Genomic DNA, 8,714 nt, shown 5'->3' on the forward strand with positions numbered 1-8,714 from the left:
AATTCAACAGTGAAGGATGAGATATATAGAAGAAATATAAGGTGTTAAAAACAAGGTCAGAACAGAATATAAAGAACTTTATAATGAAGGAAATTGAGAAATGTGCAAAACAAGAATACAAATTTACACAATTAAATATGATGTAGAGGTACAGAGAAAAGGGGAAATTGTGTACAGTTAGAAAAAGAATATTTCTCTTTGGGTAAAGTAATGGACCAGAGTCATAGCGATAGTATTGCTGAGAAAAAAAAGAAAGAAAAAGTTCAAAATATTCTATCAATGGTCGCTGTAAAACTTAGATTCGTTTGTTATTGTATGTATATATGTTATTGGCAATAAATACCTAGAAAGAGTGAGAAAAAATAAAAGTGCTTATGACAAAAGTTATGAAAAAATAATAAATATCAAATTGAATATTAATTAATTGAATTGAATATTTTTCGTTATTCGAAATTAATAATGATAATTTGTGTGTGTGTATATATATATATATATATATATATATATATATATATAAATATTGTATATTGAATTCATGAATATACATGATTTAGCTAGAATTCTTTAATCATTTGCCTTGAGTGCGTGGCCTCGAGTCCCTGACAATTCAAGTCTTTGCAAATCGCAAAGATTTAAAATAAGAATTTGATAAATATGATTTCTTCCACCATTTAGTTTTCAAATGAACATGCAAACTATAATTCATTAAATTGTGTATATAACACAAACAAATAAGAATGTCAAATGTCGGGGATGTATGTGTGATCGAGTTGAGGTTGAAATTGCATCTACTTATTCTATCGCCATATTGCTGTACATGTCGATTGTGAACAATGATTATGAAAGGAATGAAATGGCAACTACCGAGTGAATAAAGTGATATATAAGGGCTAACTTATGTACAAGAATAGCAATGGAATGCATTTTCACGTTGACTTCTGTCAATTAATATTGGTCTATTGCATCACCATTTCATGAAACTTTTGATCTATAGTTAACAAATAAATTATTCATACCCCTTGTAAATGTTATTTTGTTTTGTTTTTCTGTAACTCAGGAATGAAAGGTAAACTTGTTTGAATTACGGCCTTTGTTGAATACCTTTAGGTGTTAGATTTAATACATGTATGTACACGTGACATTCTTAATATACATAAATCGGGACAAATCAATTTTTGATATACTTAAGATATTACAAAACTTGGTGAAGGTATGAATAGTTTGTTGCAAACTATAAATATATATATTTTCACGATATATTCTGAACAATCTCCCCCTAGTGTGTTGCAAGCTACTAAAACTAAGTTTTTAAATGGGCTTTTGGCTACTAGTACTTAAGACGGTTTCGTGAAAAGATACCCCGACGTTTTGAGATCTGTCCCGGTAGTTACGAGTAACGAGGAAGAAGAGCATCGCTGATGCTATCACAACATCAACACTTACTCCAGTCAGGACATTATCAAATATCAGATTTTTTTCCTGGAAAGAGATGGAAAATGAAAACATTGAATGCTTTAGCGGTAGTTATATGACCTCTTTTTGTAGGGCTACTTTAACCCAGTTATTTATTTGATGCCTATGTATATATACTTGTATTACTTCAACGACCTTTTACATTTTGCACACTCACAATTCTGTATAATAAATGTTATGTATACAAATACAAGTCGATGTTTTAATTACCTTATTTCCCAGTGATGATGAATATATCCCTTTTGGCGATGTTGTTGTAGAAAGAGCGACTGCCGTCTATTGGTATATGCCACGAATAACAACGAAAATGAAACGGTGAAAGAGTAAATGTTTGAGTAGATAACTGTAACACGAATAAAATATTTGGGACGTCAAAAACGTAGGAGTGTCATACCATAGGGCGTTGGAATCATAACGGTGCCGAGATTTTGAGATGTTGGCACGCATTAGCGTTAAATAAAAGGCATTGCCACATAGGGGCGTCGTAACATAATGGCGTCGTAAGATAAGGATGTGTAACATATTGTGTCATCAACAGGGGCGTGACATATTAGCAGTATAGCAGTGTCATCACTATTTAAATAGAAGTCGGAATATATATATATATTTGTTTGTATTGTATTGGTTTATTGAGATAAAAATCATCGGACATGCAGCTAAAAGCTGAAATTGTTCAATTTACAGAGTAAAAAGTATATGGCATAACATTGCATTGATAACACATTAATATATATAGAACAATTAACAAATATTGTGTATATTTCAATACGATTTACAGTTTCATTGATGATATAAAATTGTCATTCGTTTTACATGAGATGGAAAATTGATAATCAACAATTTACAGGTTTAATGCAACAGTGATACGTAGGTGGGATAACATATAGATTTTTATACAGATAAAATACGATAAAAGATAAGATATTAAAGCTAAGTTTCGATATTGGTTAAACAAGGTGATGTTCCTGAATTAACCTAAATTGGCAAATTAATATTCCATCAGAGAGTATAAAGTGAAGAGACCTTGAATGAATTAAATATAGTAATGATAAAGATGTAATGTATATTGACGTTAACGAACACAGGGGTAACATGGGGGTGTCGAAAGAGCGTTGTAACAACGGGGCGTCGCAACATAGTGGTGTCGTAACATAAGGGAGTCGTAATATAGGGATATCGTAACATAGGGTGACGTAATATAAGGGCGTCGTGACATAATGGCGTCGTAACGTAGGGGCATCGTAACATTTGCACGTCTTAACATAGGGGCGGCCTTACAAAAGGGAAACCTAACGTAAGGGCGTCGTAACATAGGGCGTCGTAACACACATTTCGCAATATAGTGATGTCGTTACATAGGTTTGTGAAGAATTTGGTAGACTATATGGACCACCATAGCAAGGTCTGTTTACGTCACTAGTGAAACTACATATTTAATAGTCAATCAAATATACACAAAGGCATTTCTCACCTATATTCGCGTTGGCCTGGCATAAAAACCCTTGATGTGTTTTTACACAAAGATCTGTAGACCTATTGCATCTATCAAAGCAGGGATCTAGAAATTTAAAAGAAAACGAGTCAAAAATTCAATTTGTTTCTCATTGCCTATGGAAGCCCGATGGTTTATGTATTAAGCCTAAGGGAATGAAAGAGTTCGGTAAACAGTATACACATAATAAATGGTTATGAGTTCAATAGTGCGAATATTGAACGAATGAAAAACATTCATTATTTGTATTATACAACATCGAAGAAGATCTAATAGAACGTTAATCAACAAATTATGCTTTACTCCTATATTAAAGATAAATTGAAGTTAGAGTCAAGCCTTCTCGGTTACATTCAGATTGCCTTCGCGTCAGATACACGCAGGGATACGCGCGCGCAAGGCTGAGAGGTACGCAGTCTGCATATAACCAAAAATGCACGGCGCATATAACCAAAAATGCACGACCGTGCAATATAACATCTATTGAATATCATGTGACCAACAATCCTCCAATCAAATGACAAGGATCCACGTAGGTGTTGTATAATGGGTTATATTCTTCTCTTACTTTTAATACGATCCGATGGTGAGAATATTATTGAAGACGGGTGTGGTTTGGTCTTCCTTTCGTTCTATTACGATTTTAGTGCCCCCCCCCCCACCACACACACTATAAAGCCCATTTACTACGTCAACCATGCATACAGGTATATCCTGGCTGATGGAAAACGAATTTTCAAACTACTGTTTGATGTCATTATTACTGCGTGGTCATATCACTCTATAAACATGTTAATAAAAATACTTTTACATAAGAATCTGTAAAACGGCAGCGTGTTGAAACAAATAAACATCAGCCTTTCCAACCTATTATGGATTTTTTTCCTTCTCCTTTTAATGTAACTTGTTTATCCGTTCCCGTGTGAAAAAAAACCTTGCGAAAACCTAAATGAGAACTATTGCTAAAAATTAAGAAGCGTTTTTTAATAGTTATCTTTGGGAGCGCATATTGTGATTTGTTTATCTTATATTGATATATGAAAGACAACCTTTGGAATGGTGGTTCCTTATCTCATAACCTCAGCTTTTGTTTTCAACCGGTTACGACCTCCATATCATAATCATTTCACTATCAATATCATAATTTAATTTATCATAAAGTAAACAAAATGCCTTATCAGGTGCGAATAAATTGTAGAAAAAAAAAGTGGCAGTGGTGTATTCTTAGCTGCTGCGAATCTAGGGAGGTGCATGGAGGCTGCCCCCCTCCCCCTAAAAAAAATTGAGCCGAGCCTCCTACTTTTTTCTCGATCATAAACGAATTTAAGCGAGGCACAGTGCAAGAACCCCAAGAACCCCCCCCCCCCCCCCCCCCACCGACAATATACTCCAGACCTGGGTCTGATTTTTATATAAATACTGATAACTTATCAGAATACTTGGCCGAGCTTCTCATGTTAAGTAAACAAGAACAATCGCTACTATGAAATTTGCCGGGAATTCCCTTAATATAAGGTCCAACAAGACGATATGGATTTATATATTGTAAGAACCCCAAGAACCCCGCTCTGAGCCTTATGGGAATGGCGCCCTAAATGTTCATTGTATTGTATTGTATTGTATATACCGGAAAATGAATTTCTGAATACCATGGCTCTTGAAGGTACTATGTCCCATTTGCAGGTCCAAGAAATGAAAAGGCTAAATTCCAACGGCATTTGAAATACAAAACTTATTTAGAACTCCCTTAAAACAAAAGGGTTTGAAAATTGCTTTTTGTGGGAAAATAACGCCCATTAGCTGTCGCATCGACATGAGTTATTGCAATAACCTAGGTTATAGTCCGATTTTCAGATCCTTGTACCGAATGGTCGTATGTTTTATGCAGCGCAAAGATTCAATCAGTTTAAATTTGGCCATTATATTAAGTAGTGGGTTATTGATGTAGACAAAATATGCTCCTCTAAGTTGGCCAAACTCTGTGTATAGATGGCTCTGCTCGATGCCCCACGCGGGGTAACGCAACATGCTGAATATGTTTCCTGTTTTCTCTATCTTCACTATACATAGATTTATACCAAGATACCTCGACAGTTTTCCTCATCAGAATTGTTCGGGTCAAATCGACATCCACAAGTCATCGTGGAGTTATCACATTCCTGCGTCCAAGAATCACAGTTAGAGTTTCCACAATTAGGAATTGAAGCTGAAGAGAAAAATTAAAATAATATATAAATGATAGCACTACACTGATTTATGATTTAATAATAATGATAATATTACTGATACTAATAATAATAATAATAATAATGATGATAATGATAATAATAATAATAATAATAACATTACTGCTACTACTACTAATTATAATAATAAGAAAAATAATAATAAGAAGAATAGTAGTCATAATAATATTAATAATAAAAATGATAATATCGAAAACGATGATGGTGATGATGATGATAATACTACTAAATTATGATGATGATGATGATGATGAACAGCATTTGTATGGCGCCATATATCTGTTTCAGATAACATTCAAAGGCGCGAGCTCCTCCAATAAAATAAGCATTTAAATGTCTGAATGAAGATGTGAGTTTTTAGTAACCTTATAAAAGAAATAATAATACACTGTACATATAAATGATAATTAAAACAATTGAAATAAAAATCCCTGAGAGTTCACTTCTTCACTATGACCGGTTTCGATTTTGTTTCTTCAGATAGTGAATTCAAAATTCATAAACATGTAAATAAATATATATATATATATATATATATATATATATATATATATATATATATATATATCTATATAACCCTACATGGTACATTAAGTGGACATTAACCCTAACCCTCACCCTAATGTCTACTTAATGACTCATTTTTTCACTCCAAATGTCCTTCCCATGACGCCTTTAGTAATATAGAGAGAGATATATATATATATAACAAAAATTGGGCCTTCTATGAGAAATAAAACGTAAAAACGTCCTCTAAACGGTTTTTAAAATATATCTCTCCCTATATATGTAATTTTACTAAAGGCGTCATCAGAGGGACATTTGGAGTGAAAAAAATGATTCATTAAGTAGACATTAGGGTTAGGTTTAGGGTTAGGGTTAGGGTTAGGATGTCCTCTTAATATACCACGTAGAGTTGTAAGGGGGTCACTTACGATAAAATCGAGGCGCCGATGGCAGCTGCGGTGGGGCACTGTCACATTGGCATTCACTGTTGCTATCGGTAGGGGCAATACAAACGTCACCCGATACGTTACGTAATATCAGAAGACATGCCACGAGACTTATCAAGAACGACGACTGTTAAAAAGAAAGCACATCACATGTTGATTCACTTAATAATAATAGCTACATTATATTGCACACGTATCCATCCTAGGGGAAAAGCTATCAGAAGCTACAAGAGCAGCAGTACAGTACACAAAAAAGGATGGCATGAACTTGTGATGGCCACAGCGGTTCAAGGACACCTTACCCCTGGACATCCACCGCCAGGATATTACCACCCCAGTCAACTACCCTCTAGGATGACTACCCCTGGGACAACTACCCCCAGAAAACTAACCCCTAGGACAACTACCCCCTAGGACAACTATCCCCCGGACAACTACCAACCGGACAACAACCCCCCCCCCCCCCAGACAACTACCCCCTAAGAAAACCATCCTCTAGGACAACTACCCCAGTACAACTACGCTAGGGGGTAGTTTTCTTAGGGGGTAGTTGTCATAGGGGGTAGTTGTATGGGGGTAGCTGTTCGGTTAGTTTACTGGGGAGTAGTCGTCCTAGAGGGTGGCTGCCCTGGGGGGGGGGGGTAGTTGTCCTAGAGGGTTGTTGACTGGGGATGGTTATCCTGGGGTGGATGTCCAGGGAGTAGGTGTCCAAATACGGGCCACAGCAGCGCAGCTAGCGTCACCCGACTGACAGAAGAAGAATCCATCCATCGCAGGGCGTATTCAGGCGCCTACAAAGTAGTATTACTACCTTGGCTTTATTTAAAGCCTTGAGGTCTTAGGCGCTTAAAACATTCAGGAATAATTTTCTCCCACGAAGTCATTCACTACACCTGGTTTGAGAGTTGCAAATGCAGATTTAAGACACCTCTACTCGTGTGTTTATAAAGCTCCAGCCTAACCGTAGCGGCTTTTAGTAAACTAAACAAAAATCAAACGTCCTACCATGTTCGTTTATAAAATTGCTTCGGATCGTTCCGATTCGTTCTTATCCGTTTTGATTCGTTCACAATCGCCCCAATCCACCCTTTCCACCTTAAGATACCTTCAGTGCTGAGTTTTACAGCTATTTTAACATATTCACATTTGAACTATCCGTATCCCAAGCCATATCAAAGGAAAATTAGCCATGTATGATCACAGCAAAGCGCTGAAGCCATAAACTTACGTCCACGAAACCTTTAATATTATAATAAAGCATGTATAAAGTACAGACTGTATTGCGTTATGTAGTTCTAGATGCTTTTGTACATACCATCGTGATATGATTATCAGGCTACCAATTATCACAAAACCGATCACAGCAACATTATTTTTTATACCAAACTTTACGTTGACGCGCCGCTTTCTGTTGAAACTCGACTCAGAGCGTCGAATATGGTCGAATCCCGTCCTCAAACACTCATTCAACACGTACACTCACTTTATAACAAGGGTCATGGAATTACGATTTATTGATTAAGAAAACAATAAACACGTACCTGACTTTTAACCTCCTTGAAGATTATTTTCGTTATGGTAACTCCGGTTTTGTTTTGATGATATCTGGAAATATTTTTTTTTTTTTCTTTTCTTGAGTTGATCGTGGTGGCGCCAGTTCAGTTTCTCAAAACACACGTTCGAACAAAATCATAGCGTTGAAGGAAAAGCGGTGCAAAACTAAATGACACTTGTTGCAGGGGCGGGCCGCCAAGCGACTTCCAAAGTGGGGGGGGGGGGGGAGGGGGGGGGGGCACCACCAGGAAAAAAGGGCACTTTCTGAAGAAAAAAAGGCACCTACAAAGCGAAATCTCAAAGCGAAAATATACATTTTTTTAGACATCGGTATATACCCTCACTCAAAAGACTTAACTACGTTTCAGCCATGCATCAGGTCTTTCGTCTTCTTTGTGCATGGCTGATCGTCAACGAAACGATTAAGTCTTTTGTCAACTCTGTTCGTTGATACGGCAGGCAGCCAGTGAAAACGAACTCGTTCGATCAAATTATGGAAATGCAAGCATTACTTTAAACAAACGGAACTTTGTTATTCTTGGCTCATTTTTCCTGATTGAGGTGTCATATGAAAGGGCAGAAATTGAACTTTCTAGAAATGTGATTGTCTCTTAAAATTCAGATACCTCCCGCCAAATGACTTTTTGGTTTCCTCTCTTCAAATTGCTTTTAATCACTCATGCGTGAGATATGACTTATATGAGTTGCACCAAATGAAAGAGGAGGATCGAAGCTTTCCAAATATGTGTCATTTATTAATTATAATTGTGATTAAGTTATGAGAAAACATCGATAATTCTCGGTTTCCTTTTTTCTAGGACGCACTGTATAATACACTCAAAAGCAAAAAAGTGGACGCCTTTTATAATTCAGATTTTCAAATAAATATCTGATACAAACTTATTTTTCACATAGGCCTATCAAAATAAAAAATCAACTAATCTTCTTCAAGTTGATATGCAATTGGATTGAGCTTAGCCATTCAACAATAAATGT

General features: G+C 36.0%; 1 long non-coding RNA gene across 1 annotated transcript; it reads right to left on the minus strand.

The window, feature by feature from the left end:
* Positions 1-5,024: 5,024 nt before the first annotated feature.
* Positions 5,025-7,750, minus strand: LOC105446871. The gene is made up of 3 exons (XR_004063861.1): positions 7,480-7,750; positions 6,147-6,291; positions 5,025-5,171 (listed from the first exon to the last, which is right to left on the minus strand). It is a non-coding gene; the product is annotated as an uncharacterized LOC105446871 (long non-coding RNA).
* Between the last annotated feature and the right edge of the window lie 964 nt (positions 7,751-8,714).

Source organism: Strongylocentrotus purpuratus, unplaced genomic scaffold (genome assembly GCF_000002235.5).
Source record: "Strongylocentrotus purpuratus isolate Spur 01 unplaced genomic scaffold, Spur_5.0 spur5_scaffold_13, whole genome shotgun sequence".
Classification (NCBI taxonomy): domain Eukaryota; kingdom Metazoa; phylum Echinodermata; class Echinoidea; order Camarodonta; family Strongylocentrotidae; genus Strongylocentrotus; species Strongylocentrotus purpuratus.